Here is a 19,119-nt window from a genome sequence, read left to right as displayed (position 1 = left end):
CCCATTCCCTTCCCTTCACATCCCTTTCCGAGTTCTCTCGATCCGTCTCTTTCTGCGCCTGTACTACGCTCGAGACACCGGTGGGGCCTTTACATAACGAGAAACCAGTTCCATGCACCATGTCATATGTATTTGTATATCCTACGTATATATATATCATATATATGTATGTATCTACTCTCTCTCTATCATTTTCCATATGTATTACGCGATCCTGAACTAGATTCCCGTGAAAAGGCACTTTTGCCCTAGTCGAATGAAGTATTCTCTCCCTTCAAAGTCCTTACCAAGCTTTCTCTCTCTCTCTTTCTCTTTCTTTGACCCAGAGGAACGAAAAGGAAGATCTCCTGTCTGCCCTTACGTTTTTCTTTTTTTTTCATCGAGTTTCTCATCAAATACTTTAAGCTCATCTTTATCTTATATCCCCGGTGATAACAGTGAACATTCAACAATGAGAAACCTTTTTATATTTATTCAATGAGATAGAAAGAAATCGTCGTCATTTTGGTTCGAATATTAGAATAGAATCTTGATAAGAGTTCTCTTGAAGAAACTATACACCTTCCCGTTTAAAACGGTGTTACTACGGTTGTCGCACGTACTGCAATTCGATAGTCATGGTTCGTACGTGCTACGTTCGAGATATGAAATTTCTGCGATACCTTTGATGTTGCCGCTATTGGTATATATCTAGTGTAGATGGGTACGTATCAAAATACGTAGCGCGTTAACGTTTCTCATTTCTCGTTTCGCAAAATAGGGGTAGGAAACGCGATTCCGGAAGCGTGATTTCGGTTTTGGCCGCTTCATTGGCCGCATGCTTCCGCTTTCGAAATACGCGGTTCGACCTACCCCGCTGGACTTCATTATACCTTCCGCATTGTCTATGGGTGTGTACGTGTGTGTGTGTTTATCATCCTACATATTGCAAACTCGTGCACGTTGTTTCCTCTCTTCTCTCGGATTGATTCACGAATAATTAGTGTTAATTGTTACTCGTCGTACATGAATCATTTGGCGATCACTTTATTATGGTTGTACTAATATGGAAAATATTTCCAAAATGCGTATGAAATTATTTTTAATAATGCATTCATTTAAATCGCTATTTACAGGGAGAGAAAAGTTTTAGAATCGAGATTAAAAATGTTTTATTCGTGAGATTCGTTTGATACGTATTTTCCTTACTTTGTCTTTCTCCTTTCTGTACTGTTTTTTTCTGGTTTTTTTTTTCTTTATTTAATTTTTTTTCGTTCATAGTTCCTAAAGTTAATGAGCAAAACGAGAGTTGTTTATGTAAGTAGAGGCATTGAAAATTTTTTAATTAACGAACGGACCAAACGAACTTATTTATAAATATTAGTTTTGTGGATATTCGCGTAACGCGACAAACCGTAACGCTATATTCCCCCTTTTCATAAGGAATTTTCAATTAGTTTTCTCACGAATTCAAGCGTTCTATCGCACTGTGCGGAATTCCACTGAAATCCACGACAGATTTATAGATTTCGTTAATATTCAGCTCAACGATTCACGGTAATACGATTACCATCATACGATGGACGAATGAAAATCGCGTCGTCGTTTCGAGATGGCATTGGTTTACAACATTCTCTATAGAATCGAATGCAGCAGCGTCGTCGTATCGAACTTTATACGTTAATCTTTCCTCGACGAAATAGCATGTGCCCGACATTCCTTCGATTGGTAGGAACGACGACATCGTAATTTCGGAGAATTCATCGTGGGGAAAACTTTTTCTTCCATTCCTCATCCTCATCCTCATTCTCCTCCGCCACCGCCACCTCTTTCAACTCAACGGAGAAGGTCTCTTCAGACCTTCAGACCCATCGGAAGGTTCGATGGAAAAGTTAACGTCAACTTTTCGTGGCGGACCTCTCTCTTCCCGAGGAAAATCGACAGATGGTGAGAGCGGTGAGATGAGGAGGACGAGAAGGAAGGGAATGAGGAGGAGGAGGAGGACGAGGACGAGGAAGAAGAAATTCCTATCTACGAGGTGAGGATCTTTTGTAATGTATTCTAGCCTTCGGCCTGTGTCGGACCACGTGTTGCTATACGAGCCACTTGTGACAGCTGCGTTTATCGCTAGTCCCAGGTACTCCGAGAGTTTTCTGTTCTTTGCCTACTTCGAAACGGCTGCTGAATAGTTTTGTACTTTGCGTTATGCTAAACCACGGCCTCGAAGAAAGAAAAAGAGGGGAAAGAGAAAGGGAGGATGGAAAGAGTCGAGTTTGAATGAGAGGAGGAGGAGGAGGAGGAGGAGAAGAAGATGGCTGGGACCAAATGTTGAATGTAAAACAGTTTATGCGACGGTTCTGCCACGGTGGGTTGAAATTTGCAACGCTTATGAGAGAACCAAGGGCAGCGGCAGCAGCCAACTAGTCGACGTTGGTTCGCCATCCGGCGCGAATCTCTTGCCACTTTTACTTGTCGTAGCTTTTAAAAGTCCCGCTTATGTGTGAGAGAAATCTAACTTTCCCGACGATGAACCGCAACCGGACACGTTATATTATTTCACAGTTTGCCCGTAGAGAAATTAAATCTACAATGAACAATTACGTAGAAGTTTTTTTTTTTAACCCGATAATCGTGCCCTCGTCGTTCCATTTTCATCCTGAATCATTTCATCCAAATATTATACTAAAATTTCACATTTTTATTCTCTTACGTGTAAAAATAATACTATTTCCATTTGGTTTTCCCCTTTTTAATAATCTATTTATTTTCAAGATAATCTCGCAAGAATCGAAAGAAGGGCCTCGTGAATTTGGAAACACCGAACGTTCGAAAAGAAGAAGAAGAAGAATAATAATACTCTAGGAACTTTGTACCTAAGGAGATCTAGGAGAAATTTATTCGAAACGCCGTTTTTCTCATCGTCGTACCAGCAACGCGCCGGTTGGTGCATTGTTGTACGCCCGAGGGGTGAAATAAATTCCACCTCCTTTTTCCCCTCTCCTCCTCCTCCTCCTCGTTTTCATCGGTGGCTCTGAGTAAAACGGTTCTAAGGGAGAAACGAAAGTTTCCGCCGTAAAAAGCCATCGGGAGGATTTTCAGTCAGTACGAGCAAACTTGTTGCTTATATACGTCGACTTCTGGAAGGTTTGGAAACATTCCAAAGCCTATACGTCGTTTATACCTCGACGACCACGAGAACGTTTCGACCCACCAATGAAATAGAAGAAAATAGGAGTAACTTACACTGGATTTAGGACTATTTGCAATGCATACAATTTATTATCTATATACCTATTAACCGATATTCCGCCTATGTTCCTACGTTCATGCGTAAAATTAATCCTCGTCCTTAGGTAATTTTGTCCGATCTAGTGTCCCAATATTTGATTTACTCGATTGCATGTGGAACGTTCGAGTGAATTGGGAATTTATCACCAACTCTATCTCTCTCTCTCTCTCTCTCTCTCATCGTATACCCCTATTATGTGTCAACACGATCGCGCGTACGTTCATTTTCCTTCAAACGATCATTATACCCGTTCCGTTCGTTAGATTTTAATTACAAATTTACCGTTACCTTTTGTTTTCAATCGATAATACAAGCATACTTCGCATTGGGAACAATGTAGTTTTTTCTTTTAAATATAATATTGCATTTATATCGTCTTAGTTAATCAGTCATGCATGTGTTCGTTACGATTATCGTCGGAGATCGGTGATACGTAATCGGAGTAACATGGAACATGCTAGTCAAAACATAGAAGCACGTAGAGATTTCAATAATGATCTCCTGGAGTATGTTACACCATGGTGTCGTGAGAATAATTACTCTTTCTATCTCTATCTATCTACCTTGCTTTATCGTTTTCTCATTCTCTCTCTCTTCCTCTCTCTCTCTCTCTCTCCCTGTGTTGCCTTAGCGTCATCCGCTTTGCGGTTCGCTCTGTCAAAGCCTTTCCCTGCCTGTTATATACGCACTGACACTATTTCGCACCCTTCGCACCCTTCGCAGTGGTTTGATGCCGTGTCACTTCAACCATCTCGTTGGCCCCTAACCGTAAACCGAGAGACGCGATTAGCTGCTTTCTATCCAGTCTCAACCCCTACCTTCCATCCCTTCCTCCCTCTCGCAAAATTACCTTGAAAATAAAACTACAGGTGTTAAGCAATCTTGAACGATTCGAGTTTTCATTTCGTCTACTTTGCTTTTCCGTTTATTGTTTATTTTGTTTTTTTTATTTATTCTTTTTCAGTCGAATCAATTTACCGATATGAAGATAAATTAACGAGCGAAATTAGCGTTACACTTTTCCTAAAATAATTATCGATTTAACAGTTTTCAATTATGATCGAGAGTGTTAAATAAACGAAACTCAAATTGCAAGATTATATACAATTTTAAATTGTATTTATTTTCTACGATCGCGTTAATCGCATTCCTCATTTTCATCGCGAACGAGTCGAACTATGCTCGTGAAAATTCGAACGATTACGCGTAAGAATTATTTTGTCGACAATTTTCCAAAAACTTTTTAAAATCCTATTCCTCGGTTCCCGACGAATTTCGTTTCTTTATCATTATATTATTTCTAACATTATCGCATTTATTTTTTAGTAGATAAACCAGAATAAGAGGACGACAGGAGAACACAATCGAGATAACTTTTTTGTTCGGAATATTTCTTTACGGTCGGACATTTAAAAAAAAAAAGAGAAAAAGGGGGAGAAAACAAGAGAGAACGATGTTGTAAATAACGTGTAGAATTTTTATCGAAGATAGATAGATAGATAGATAGAAACGCACATACACCCTCTCTCGTACACAAAGAAGGGAAAAAAACACGCAACGGGCTGACGACAACAACGCTCTTCTTCTTCTTCTTCTTCTTCTTCTTCCAGATAGCTTTTTCTTTTTTTTTCGTCGTTGTCCTATTTCTTATCGCATAAAAAAGGTTTTGTCGGTTGCAACTAGTAAATCTCGAATCGCATCGTACGCGTTTTATAAAGGCGTCCATGTTTCAACGAGTCGACACACGAGATACAAGGAAATGCGCGCGCGTATGATACGAAACTGGGCTTCAAGCTTTTAATTAAAATCGTGCAGGCAGCTTTAACGATCGATTTCCCCGTCCTAACCGCCAACGGAAATTGTTCTTTTTCTTTTCCTATCTATTTTCTTTCATCATTCTTCCTTTATTTCTTCCCCGCCCCACTCCCTCCCACCCCCTTTTCTTTTATTTTTGTTACACTCGTCGTTATCTTCATAACCCTTAAATCGTCTGACGGTGGCCGACTTACGACGGGAACCGATCATTTTCTTCCTTTTTTTTTTCTTTCTTCTCAGACTCATTCTCTCTCTCTCTCTCTTTCTGTCTGTTTTTCTTTTCATCTTTAAATCTTTTGTTTAAAAAACAAAAACATTGCAATACTTTTACGCTACGCCGTCATTGACGTCGATCACTGGATTTAGTTTTTAATTTAGATAAAATAAAATTTGCACGGAGTTTTTTCTCTCTCTCTCTCTCTCTCTTTGCGATTTTGTACTCTGCAAACCTTTCAAATTTTAATCGCACCACATACGGAGCTTACTATTTTATAGCCGACGAATCCTTTAAAATGTTCCATTTGATGATTTATCAAGATACATACATACGTACATACGTGCGTACATATATACGTACTGGGTGATCCAAAAGTCACAGACCATTACGAGAGATGTTAAGGAACACTTTAAAAATAGCTCGTCATTGTCAAGAACTAAACTATGACTTCATTTGTAATATATAATTTAGAAGACACATTACAAATAATTTTCAAGAAATATATTTATTGTTTGTAAAAGAATAAACATAAATATATTTAATAGATCAAAATGTTTTTCTAATTTTTAAATGGTCTAATGATTTTTGAGCCACCATCTACATACATACATACACACATATATTTGCCGTATACTTTTAGATTTAAATTTAAAGTAGGGAATATTGTAGATACGTAAATTAAATACGTTAACCGAGTTGATAAATAATAGGTATCGTTGTGTGGTGGATTTCTGATAATACATCGCGTGAAACGGTTCATTGCTACGAAGATTAAGCGAAAGTAAAATATGATAACGTTCTCGTGTATTCTGTCCTCCCTCCCTCCCTCCCCCTCCACCCCTTCCTTCCCCCAAACCGATATAATCGAAAGATTTATCGATTAAAAGCACCGTATCGAGCGTGAGAATGTGGACGAACGATCGAACCTGTACGAGACACGGAGTAAAAATATTACTTCAATGGGAAACTATCGAAATGGATCGTATACATATTGATATATATATATATAGATATCGATATATCGTATGCATAGATAGATAGATATATTTAACGGCTTTCATAAATGAGTGACTGTAGGAACAATTTTGTTCGACTAGATTTTTTTCTTTCTTTCTTTCCCGTTTTTTATGTTTTTGTAACTCGTTTTAAACAAAAGAAAAAAAGAAAAAATAAAAAATAAAAAAGAAAAAACCCCCAATCGCACGATAATCCAACGAGAAGTATATTCGTCGATGGTAACGGTGGATTCGTAAGCTCGTCAACGAATAAAAAGTATCGATCAGATCGTAAAATTCGCAAGAAGGAAATCGTCAAATATAAATTTTACCTCATACGATTTTTCGTGCTCTTATTATCTGAAAATCGGCGAGAGGACGAGGAATGATATCGTACGATCGAAAAAAACGCGAGAAAAGTTATTTAAAATATTCATATGGATAACAACGATCGAACGAAACACTCTGGGGTGTTCATGAATTTATCTCGCGAATCAGGGGTTGGAAAATCAACGATGATCTCTGAGTATAAGGGAGCAAAAAAGGGAGAAAATAAGATACCGTTAGACGATTTGTTTCCAATTTACAAGATTGCGTTACCGCTAGCCTAGCTGGCTGCGTCATTCCAAGAATTTTTCCATTTGCTCGACAAGCCGAAATCTTTCGACATCGTAGAAAAAAGGGAGAAAGGGAGAAAAGGGGTGTATATAAAAACAAGGGGCGTTTTATGAGCTAGTTTAACACCAACCAATCGGATCGGCTCGAGATTCCGAATAAATTTGCATTAACCCAACGCGTGCATTCTCACGCATTTTAGTTTTTATTTACTCGCGAGAAGATAAGATTACTCTCGGCCCCTCGTTTCATCTAACAATCAACGACGAAAACTAAGATAGAAGGTGGGTGTGTGAGAGAGAGAGAGAGAGAGAGGAAAAAATCTTGTTTCACTTTTAAGATCTTCTCGCTGTAAAATATTTGACCGTGGACAAAAGTTTCGTGCGACTCGTTTTCAAGAGTCGATTCACCGACAAGTACCTTTCTTCCTTTTTATTATCTCTTTTTACCTTCCGATCCTCGTTCCTTGGCACCTTTAACGATCCACGTACGATAAGTCCTATTGAAACTTTTCAAAGTGGATAGTTTTGCTTCGCAATAACGCTATGACAACGAAGCGAGGGGAGAAATATTTCTTCTTGGAAACTTTTATCTCCTACGCTCGAAGAATAATTTCTCGTTACTGATTCACAAGAGAAATTGGATAAAAAAGAAATATTTTCATTGTCCACAAAAAAAGAAGAAAAATATTAATGACAAAGAACGAACGACGAAGGATAAACCAAGGGTTTGGGGGGTATCCACGATTATTCCGAAATATTGAAGATATAAATTTTGTCACGGAGATAAACTTGGAAATAGGCTAAACGGTGGAAATGAAACTAGAACTGGAAGAAGAAAAGAAATATATATATATATATATAAATACGATTCCAAGAACACAGGAAGATAAAGTGCGTTTCGAAGTGCACGTTTTGTGTTCTCCGGAGAGTTTGAACGGAAAGAACAGGCAAAGAGTGGAACAGTAGGAAATAGGTGGGAGGAATAAGAGGAGGAGTGAGGGGAGGTGGAAGAAGCGGAACGTAGGCCGGGAGTTTGTTCTTGAAAGGGTGCAAGCTGCATTTCAAACAGGACCTAACTCCTTACACTTCGAGATCCTTGCTCGGGTATTAAATCTACGTTGGTTTCGCCATCATGACTCCTCCTTCGTCATTTCTTTTCTTTTTTTTCTTTTTATTTCTCTCACACACTCTCTTTCTTTCACTTTTTTCGGTTCTATTTGTCATCGTTTCCTTTTATTACGGTTCTCGTTATTTCCATAAAATCCTTTTAATTGTCAAGACTCGTCCTCGTGTTATTTCACTAAAGGACGGTAATAAAATTGTCCTGGCTCGCAAATGTTACAATAAAAGGAAAAGAGAAATATGTGTCGCGGAAACGAAACGCGAGCACGCATGTTCGAACTTTCACTCGGCAGAAACTAAACTCGAGAGATCGGTGAGATTCATTCATTCATTCATTCTCGGCTACCACCACTCGATGATTTTATTCTCGGATTGAATAAAAATTCATTCTTTCCAATTAGCGATATGGCGATTTTTATCGAACGATTTATGCTTTTTATAACGACCCCGATACACATGATGCACACACACACACACGACGACAATGTCGACCTTTTTGATAACGGATAACGAAATAAAAGAGATTCATGGAAATAAAATATTTGTGACAAATTGTAAAACTTTGAACAATTTGTCGTTAACGTTGCGAGCCGATTTCATATATTTTCAAAAGTATTGCAATATAACGGTATCGCGCTAATGAAAAAAAACAACATGCCAATCGATTTTAATTTTCTCAAGATCAATCGATATAAATATTTCTTCGAAAGATTTTCTCAAATATTTCAAACGACGCCGTATGATAGAGGAATTTCAAGAATATAAATGAGAAACGATGACAGGATGCTGAGCATTGAAAAGAATTCAAAGACTCTCCGAAGAATCTTCAAAGAACTATCGGAGATAGCAGAGAACGTTTGTTATGTAACACGGATTTCCTTTGTCTTTTCAAAAATAAAGATCATCTTCTTCGATATTCGACACTTTGTAAAAGTATCTCAAAATTCTAAACGCGAATCGATATACGGTAGTATCAAGTGAAATACTTTGAAGAATTCGAGTTAACGACATTAAGTGTGTCTTATGTAGCAACAAACGTATCTAAAAGATATTTTAACAATTTAAACAGATTTAAATTGCATTTGAATTAGAAAAAAGGAAAAAGCAAAAAAAAAAAGAAAAAGAACGAAATTATCAAGATATTCCTTTAGGAAAAGTAAATAATAATAAAATGTGTATACGCGCGTGTGTGTGTGTGTGTGTGTGTGCATGCGCGTGCGTGTGTGTGTCAGATTTCAATCGGACAGATATATTTTTCTATTTCAAAGCGAACGAAACGAACGAAACGAGCTGAGAGATTTTCTAGTGAAATCGCATCCTCGACTAAAAAAAAAAAGTCGAAGCATTTGAAAGAACGAAACGATCGAACGAAAGAACGATCATTAAAGTTCCTTTGAAGTTTCGAGCGTAAATCTTGCGAACGATGCACCGACACCGGCACCGGCACCGAATAGTATTTCAGAACATTTCCGGAAAAGGCCGAGCATCGTTCGAACTTAGGAGGCGTAGTAGAGACCGAGGGTGTAGACGTTTCCGGGACGAAAAGTCCTCCGATCGAGTCTACGTAGGAATAAAAAGCTAATCTCATTCCCAAGCCCAGTTTGGGACCAACCTTCGACAAAGCTCTCGCTTTCTCGTTTCTCTTCCCCTTTCCACAATTCCGTCGAAAAACTTTCGGCTAGAGATAACTTTGATGGTCCGAGGAGTATCGGTAGATGTACGTAGATACTTTTATACTATCCTTGCCTCTCTTCTCTTCCACGAAACTTCCAATAAACTATTTCACGATCAAATTCACGTAACACACGTGTAGTTTCACCAAAAAGGAGAACGTGGCCTGACACTCGAACAAGAACAAGAAGAAGAAGAAGAAGAACGATATTCCTTTTCCTTCTCCTCTTCCTTCCTTCCTTCCTTCCTTCTATTTTTTCTGCGTTTTCTTTCAACTTCCTTCGTTTATTTTTTTTTCTCATCGAATCAACAACGTTCCAAGATAGAAAACAAGTAAGTAAAAAGAGAAGGAGAAAGAAATAAAGGTGTATTACACGAAAAGTTCGTATATATTCTTCCTTCTTATTATTTCTTCGCACCGACGAATCACACTGTAGATGTAAAAAAAAAAAAATAGAATAAGATATATATAATAGTCGAAAGAACGAAGTAATGAAAAAATAAGAAAGAGAACGAGATCTTTCGAACAACAACAACAACAACAACAACAACACCACCACCACTACCAAATATTATTTGACGAGAAAGTTTAACGAACTTTACGCGTTAAACACTCGCGGCGATTTAAGAAGACAAACGCTCGCACTTATTTATTTTCCCGCCAGTACGGAGGCCGCGGGGTCGAAACATTTCCGGTTTCCCCTGTTAGAGAGCGAGACGGTACTGAAACCTTCGCGAGGTTCTTCTGCGAGAGGTGCCACCCTCGGCAACGGGGCTGTGGCCCGATCGCGCCTGCGTTACGCTCCTGCGCGCGTATAACCTCGCCATTTTCTCTCTCTCTCCCTCCCTCTCTTTTTCTCCCTTTCTTTCTCTGTTTCTCTTATTCGTTAGCAGCGAACCAGCATCCCTTTTCTTTCCCTTTCTCTCTTGTATGGTACAACTTTACCAGCCTCGCCAGAGCAACGAGTGTCGCTAACGTTTGTCATTAGAATATTTTTCCATGTGTTTACTTTAAATTCTTCTAATTACCGTCCACCTCACCACTCTTTATACTTCTCCACCCCTAACCAAACCCCCTTCCCATATCCAATTAATGTTACGCGCAATGGTCCCGTTGATTCAATCCGATGTCACATTTTTTACCCCTCGAAATACAAAGCACTCCTCCTAACGTTTTATCGTTAATTGTTTTCATTATTTTTCTTTAAAATCATTTTTTTCTTCTTATACACTTTTCGTATTATAACGATCTTGAGTTTGTTGTGTGAAAGATTTTCATTATTTGTTTATCATCGTTAAATTGATTGAATGTAGCTGAACTTTTTGTTTTTTTACGTTCATATTTAATTCATTTTAATTGTTTTGCGTTTGCAACAGAAGGAAAGATGAAATTAATGTTACGCACATGGTACGAAAATTGAAAGGGGAAAAAAGGAAAAAGAAAAAAAAAAGAAAGAAATGAAGGGTCCAACAAGTTTTGAAACGAATTTCTCGAGACGGCGCAGCTTCGGGATACGAATTTTACTCTGATGATGGTTTTTTATGAAACGCGGTAAAACTCTGTCATTTCCATATCTTTATTTCTCAAACTCGCTTAGTATTATATTTCACGGTTATATAAAAACGTGTATGGTGTACATATGTACGCATTTAAATTGTTACATATTTTCTTATTTACGATATGTACCGAAACGTTAATCTTTTGTAGCTCGGGTTATGGTAAAGCTCCCGTTTTGCATCGTTCATTGCAATCGAAAAAATATTATCCCGTTAAAATTTCTCCTCTATATTTTTTCGTTAATGAAGAAATAATCGATAATAATTGTTCGAATTATAGTAGGAATAATTGGAAATAAGGTAAAGATCATATTTATCGATATTTTCAAATACTATATTAAAATAAATTGAAATATTAAACTCCGACGAATGTTATTGTTATTAATTAACGTTGATACACCTACCGTAATCATTTTTATTAAATAAATATTTGTATCAAACGTCAATCAGTTATAAAAATATATCACACACACGCACACACATATTTTACAAATTTTTAATTTGAAAACCGTTTAACGCATTCAATTTACACTACATTCAATTTACAGATAATATGATTATTAATTCGATCGAAACGAATGCTGTAAGAAGAATAATCCGAGAATTTTCTGCTTTTTAAATTCTTCTTTATTAAATAATCTATGTTTAAATAATTACGAAAGAGAAAGAGACAGAGAGAGAGAGAGAAAGAGAAAATACTTAGTCCCTTTCTCTCTTTTTCTATCTTATTTTAACAAGAAATGATTTACGCCCGGTGAGCTTAAAAGTTATCCTGTCAACTTGGACGGTGACCTTCTTTTTATCATCCATTTTATATTTTCATTCTATCTCTTGGAAGCATTAAAAAAAAGAGGAAGAAAAAGAATGTCGAAAATTAGAGCAATTACGAGGACGCGCGATAATTCTTTTAATCTTCCTCTCTCTCTCTCTTTCTCTCATTCTCTCGCCCTTAAAATCCTCGCCCTTAGTTTGTCGGTCTCTCGTTGATTTAACGAAACGCAAAGAGAAAAGATGACAGGACTGCACACGCGTGGGACTCGTTTAAGAAATGATATCGAGCTTATTTCTACTGTTTTTCTTTCTTCTTTCTTCTTCCCCCCTTTTTTATCGCAAATCCTATGGGGTTCTAAATGCTTATATGTAAACGTTCTCTGTATGAATACCGTGGAACATTGTTTCTCGTTAATTAAAGGTCTTGTTGTTTATTAAAAGATCAAGTTGGTAAAAGGGGTCAGTCAAATGAAGTATCTAACCGAATGAAACAATCGAGAGAGACAGCGTGTTTAACACAGAAGAGATTGTCGATGACCCATATAGCCCTTTCAAATTCTATTCTTAGGATTTATATACTTAATGGGTTTTTTTAAATTTATATTACAGGCAAGTTGAATTAAAATAGACATTGTGTTGTAACGTTCACATTATTTTCTATTTTTGATATGCTTTAAATATCCATGTAAAAGTTATTTTTCTTCGTTTCAAAATACATTATACATTTTATATATATATGTATAGATAAAATATAAATATGTGTCAATATAAATAAATATATATAGATATAATATAAATGTATGTGCCTATATATATAGATACATCATTTTTCAAATTGAATATAATATATTTCTACGTAAACAAAATTTAAAGATAGAATTAATCCTAAGATCTTTTTGATATCAATGATAATTATATTTTTCTATAATAGATATACCCATCAACACATCAATTTTCCAACAGAATCCAAATGAATCCACTGATCATCAAAAGTATTGATAGAACATTAAAAATATCCGAACATAGTTTCCAATCGAATAATATTCAAATAACAGGAAAAACAACTGGAGTTTTGACAAAGTAGGGGATCGGTTTGAAACAATAAGGCTCGATTAATTATTATTCTTGTTATTTACCGTGACAGATTCCATATGGGAGAAAGCAAACCATCAGAGGCACACTACCACCACTGCGATGAGGTCGAAGTCAACGGAGACTAGAAGCAACAACGAGGAACAGGTTCTGCAGGAACTGCATTCAAGAGCGAGGAGTGGATAGAACGGTTGACCTCTGCGGACGACGGAGCCGTCATGCGAGTCATTAACATAACAAACGCATAATAATAGCTTGTAGGCATTACTGTTACCGCTACGTCGACTCTCGGGACGTTGGAGAATCAAGTCGCTTACACTAACCTTTGTATTTATGTACGTATGCGAGTATACATATGTTGTATTAAGTAAGGCTGGTGGATTTCTCGGAGAACAGGCTACTACATTGCACGTTCTCCAGCGATTTCAACCCACCCAACTACGCCCCTCTCATTCCTCTCCCTCTCCTCTCCCCACGCCCCGAAGGGTGCACACGTTTGTTTATATTTTCAATGGCAAAATTTTACTTAGTAATTATATTAAATTGAAATGAAAATAAAAATTATTACAAAAGGTATTACAAAAGAAAAAATAAAAAAAAATAAAAGTAAATGTTTAAAAGAAGAGGGGGAAAGAAAAAAGGAAAAAAAAAAAATACAAAACAAAATGCGAGATTCGTCGTAGTCGTCGCGTCGCGTATTTATTCTGTAACTGACGGCAAATCAAACGCCATTAAATTTCTAATGCTCAGAGATCTTTGATTTATGATTCGTCGGTTGGTAGGAAAAACGAGCGAAGAAAAATCGATTCGAATTTGGAACGAATTACCACCTGGCGAAGTGTGAAATTACGCGCGATCCTTGCCGACCACCACCACCACCACCACCTACATCGTTTTCTCTTTTTCTCCAACCCATTCCCTTTTTCACCCCGTGCAACCCGCCCATTTTTACGTTCAATCGCAAGAATATCGAAAGAGTTACTCTTTATTTTCTTTCGCGTTATATAAAGGTTTTTTTATTTTTTGTTTCATTTATGACTTATTCCAAATGTTCAATTGCTTTTAGATTTGATTCGAGTTTTAAAGGAAGCTTACCACCAAACGCGAGGTCTACGAGATTTTTATCCCCCTTGCTGTTTTATTATTTTATTTATTTTTTCTTTTTCAAAAAAAGAAAAAAAAGAAGAAGAAAAGAACCTTTTAGAATATGTTATTACACATGAAAGCATATAAAACGTATAGAAAACGCGTGGGGAGTAAGGATAAAAGGTCCATATAGAAACTCGAAGTAAACTGTGCCTGTATTACACTGTAAGTGCATCCATCCAGTTGGTTACGCATGCTATTCTTCATAGTGCGTTCATCATGCAATTGTTTATCGTATATATGTATATCTATACATATATGTATGGGTATACGAATGTACTCTTATCTGATAGTACGTATAACGATAGAAAAGAACAGTTACAGCATCTTCACGCTGAATAACATCCATTGCTGGGTGCTGTTTGCTTATCCTGGCCTCTAGAGTGCATTCTGCGAAAGTGAGAAAAACATAGGAGAGGAGAAATAAGGTTGGGGTTAATAGGCGAACGGGCATGCGCGCGCGCGCGCACGCACGCGACCACCAACAGGGAGAAAAAGATTTATCGTCCTCGAAAAATCCATAATACCGACAAAGTTAGAGTATATTGAATGCTGAATAATTGAATTCCTCTGCTTTTTGAATACCGTTATTATTATTATTATTATTATTATTATGGAATATTTTTTTTTTACAGAGAATTTTAATGAAATCGCGAGACTATGCGAATTTTATTACGACTATAATTAAACGTATTTAGATAGAAACACGATCGAGAAAATAAAATATTCAATTTCGGCATCAACGTAAGTTTCTTAACATTTGTTGTTTTCTTTTTTACCTTTTAATGTTTACAGGTAAAAAGATTTATTTTCGTGCAGAGTGATTTTGAAGGGATATTATGTAATTGAAAGGTGTAATTTACTCATCGAGAGTTGTTTTCTCACACGTATTAGTTCGTTCTAATTCATTATTTTCGAATCACTTGTATTTCGTAGAACATCGTTTTAGAAAATTGACGATTTGATTTTTTTCTTATCCTCCCCTTTCTTTTTTCGTTTTAGTTTGTTCAGAATTAAGTAAGAAAAAGTAGAAATATAAAGATTTAAAAAGCAGGATTTTTTCTCGTGTAAGAGAAGAGTTGAATTTTTCAAAGAAATTATACGCGTGTGTTATATTACTTTTGATCGAGTTGCTTTAACGGTTAATGTATACGAAATAGTTCAGAAGAAAAGGAATGAGGGAAAAGAAGAAATACACACACAAAAGTCTTTCTTTTTCTTTTTTTGAAGAGAGTTATTTCAAAAACCACGAGAGAGAGAGAGAAAGAGAGAGGGGGTATCGTTGCGTTGAAAATTGTGCGAAGGTACTAACGTTTAATCTTTTCTTCAGTTTTGCTTCTCAAAGCTATAGAAGTTTCTCTTTGGTGGATGCAAAAACGCAAGAAAGTTACGACGATCTCAAAGGGAATCCACGAGACACGAACTGGGAGAAGGGAACGAGATTCGATAAAGTTCCCGGAGCTTAAGAACTTTTATGATCGACGTTAAGAGAGGACGCTACGTAAAGATATTAATCTCTTTATCTTTTTTTTCTTATTTTTTATTTTAGTCTCATCCGAGGATCGTTTACCACGATAATATAATCGTTGGTTTAGTAGAGTATACTCAGAGTATACCTATAATTAACGTCGACAGTCAAAAGATCATGTGCGGGCGCGAGTTATATTGCGACGTGACGATGAATTTGTCAATAAATTTTCTTCTTCGTGGGGGGGATGGAAAGTAGAAGGGGCTGGGAGAGGGAATGTGTCTTCTATCGAATGTCACGTAATATGATATTTTGTTAGAAATAAAACAGCCCCGATCGATCGATAAATAAATAAAAAAAAAAAAATACGAACGATGAAGTTTATCGATTAACTCGATGGTAAGAACTTCGTCGTCTATGTTGGTGCACGGTGGTGGTGCACGGTGGTGGTGCACGGTGGTGGTGGTGGCGTAAAGACGTTTCGAAAGCTTATTTTGTTACGCTCTTAACGAAGAAGAGTTAAGAGGAGGAGCAAGAGGAGAAACTCGTTTCGAATGAACGCCTGGTAATTCCATCGGATTTGAAGGCGGCTTAACGATATTGGGCTAGCCTACTTTCTCGAAGCGCATTAATTCGCCGGCGACTATGAAAGTGCAACGAGGAACTATGGATAGGAAAGGAGACGCTAGAAATAGCTTGGCTAAAAAGAAGAGATAGATAGATACCTTTCCTTCCTTCCTTCCTTCCTTCGTTCGTTCATTCGTTCTTTCGTTCGTTCGTTCGTTCGTTCGTTCGTTCGTTCGTTCGTTCGTTCGTCACGATAACGCGCTTATAGAGAATTTTTCTTTTATCGAATTTCCGAAAGTGTCTCGCGTGTTTAAAACGCGTTTATTCTCTCCCCCTTTTTTTCTTTTTTTTTTTTTTTTTACTCCGACCTACTTACGAATGACGTCTCGAAAAGATTTAGATCGATTCTTTGGAAAAAAACTAAACAAAAAGTGAAACTACAAAACACATTACATCCATTTCTCTGTTACTTTATTTATAAACGATTTCGTTACGTGTTTCTATACTTTCTACTCTTTTATATATATATATACATGTAGAAGTGAAATATCGAGAACGAAAAACGATTCGACTTTGATCGATGATCAAACCGATCTTTCCGACAAATGACCTGTTTATTTCCAAAGCAAATTTCATGATATATCACGTGACTAAGTGATTGAGAAGGAAAGTATATGTAACATTCTTTAACAATAATTTCAGATAAGTGTATAACTACAAACTATACGTGCCAAAGTTCGTGTTTATCGAATTTCCCATAATGCGTTGTTACCTGGCAACAGCTACTTTACATCTACTCGTACAAATTCTTTTTCATTTCAGAATCATAGAAATATATTTTAAATATCATTAATAAAATTCTAATAAATGTACTCATTATTTATAATAATCTACAAACTTTGAAGTATCAATTTTCTCGATAAATGTTGAAAATATATTTATAACACTTTCCTTTTCAGTCACACGAATACGATATAAATTAATTGTACAAGTAACGCGAATAGATCAGACTTTTCGATTGGTTCGAAAATATCGACGAGGACGAAATGCATAAGCGAAAATCATTGCTGGTACTCGACAGAAGGGTGGAACGCGATTTCGTAGGGGTACGATCGGTCATACGGTTTGCGAAATCGCATTAACGTGGAGTTAACATCCGCGATATCGGTGGTTTCGGATCACCGGCCAATTATCGCAACCCGTCGGCAAGCAACGACGAATCGGCGCCGAAATCGACATAGCCCGTACGAATTTCGCTCTCGATCCACCTTCCCCTTCTTCCTTTGCCAAACTAACTCTCCTCATAATTTTCCACCTGCGTAAAAGCCTTCCCCTCTAACTTCGACTAACTCAACCCCCTTTTCTCTCCTCAGTTTTCAACACGAGTAATCAGACGTGAAACCTTAGTCAGGATATTATTCGCGAATAATTCCACTGGCCTCTTGCCCCCTTCTTTGATACCACCCCTTCAATACCGAAACGAACATTTTCCCTTATTTTTTGTTCTTCTTTTAATTTTCTCGAATAAATTTTCATTTAAATTGTCACAAAGTTTACGTCGTTTCTATTTTTATCTCGCATTTTCACCGAATTTCTTATCTCGCCTAAAATAAAACCTTTTATATACGACTAACAGTATCATATATAATAAATGATAATAAATTTTCATCCCTTTTTACGTTTCTTACATTTTCCTTCTCTTTAATCTTGAAGATAACGAAAAGAGTGACGAAGGCAGGAGAAATAAGGGTTTTCAAGTGCACGATTTCGTGCTCGTTCGTGCGTCATCAAATAAACGACGAGTCTCTCTACGCTTGAATTACTCGCAGTAGAAGAAGTCATGATAAATTAAATACCGAAGGAAAAGGGAAAGGTAATGTGTCGCATTGATTTACTCTTGGGATTTCTTCTCACATTACCAATGAACGTTAAGAGCGTGTGTCCGTGACTCAAGAATGATCCCGAGAGAAATCATGCCAAGTATTTTACAGTTGAATTCATTATCAGACGACGATGCTTATTGTCAAAGAAAAAAAAAAAAAAAAAAAGAAAGAAGAAGATATCTCCACTTTTCGATTGCGAACAGAATTTTTGCCCCCGCCGAACTTGTAATTGAAATGAAAGTACTACTATGTTCGTCAATTACTTTTTTTTACCGAACGAGAACGCTTTTTACGTCGCGAACTTGGAATTTTTTTATTAATGACAAATGATTTATTCAAATTCTTGAAATATCTTGACTTAGATATTACGTTTACTTCGAGTTATGTCGCAACCGAATTAATTAATATTGGATTACGCAAATACCTGTATGCCAATTTCTTGCGTAAAGTTTCTCCTCGATCGTTTGATAAATCTCTCTGACTTACCTGCAATAAGAGAAAAAATAAGATAAATTAGTTAACATTTATTATAGTCATTCAAATATGTCTTTCAGAGAGATTAGAATAAGCGAAAAATTAATTGGTAAGTAATAATTGTTCTTGTACTTTCCATAGACTCGAATAAAATATTTCATCGAAATGAAGAGATTTTCTTAAAAGGAACGAGTTAAATCGTAAATCATAGAAATGGTGGCAAGTGAAATTCCAAGAATGTCATTCTTAAGTAAGAGACTTTTTGAAAAGTGTTAGAAGGAAATGAATGAAAGGTGCGATGTAAAGTTCTAAAGAAACGATTTGACTTAATTATCATCAAACAAAAGTCTATAGAGTCGAGTCTCTTTGGATCGTCGTACCGAATTCTTCTTTTTTCTTATTCTCAAATGAAGTCATTTTAATAACGTAAGATAAATGTAACGTAATTATATAAAT

General features: G+C 36.6%; 1 protein-coding gene and 1 long non-coding RNA gene across 3 annotated transcripts in view; both read right to left on the bottom strand.

The window, feature by feature from the left end:
• LOC122526520 overlaps positions 1-19,119 on the bottom strand; it is a 309,605-nt gene that overhangs the window by 117,820 nt on the left and 172,666 nt on the right. The gene's annotated exons all lie outside the window — the stretch shown is intronic.
• LOC122526528 lies at positions 10,076-10,467 on the bottom strand. The gene is made up of 2 exons (XR_006306094.1): positions 10,272-10,467; positions 10,076-10,136 (listed from the first exon to the last, which is right to left on the bottom strand). It is a non-coding gene; the product is annotated as an uncharacterized LOC122526528 (long non-coding RNA).

The sequence above is a fragment of the Polistes fuscatus genome, unplaced genomic scaffold (assembly GCF_010416935.1).
Source record: "Polistes fuscatus isolate 324 unplaced genomic scaffold, CU_Pfus_HIC Scaffold11, whole genome shotgun sequence".
NCBI classification, from domain to species: Eukaryota; Metazoa; Arthropoda; class Insecta; order Hymenoptera; family Vespidae; genus Polistes; species Polistes fuscatus.
This window is presented reverse-complemented; position numbering and strand designations above follow the sequence as displayed.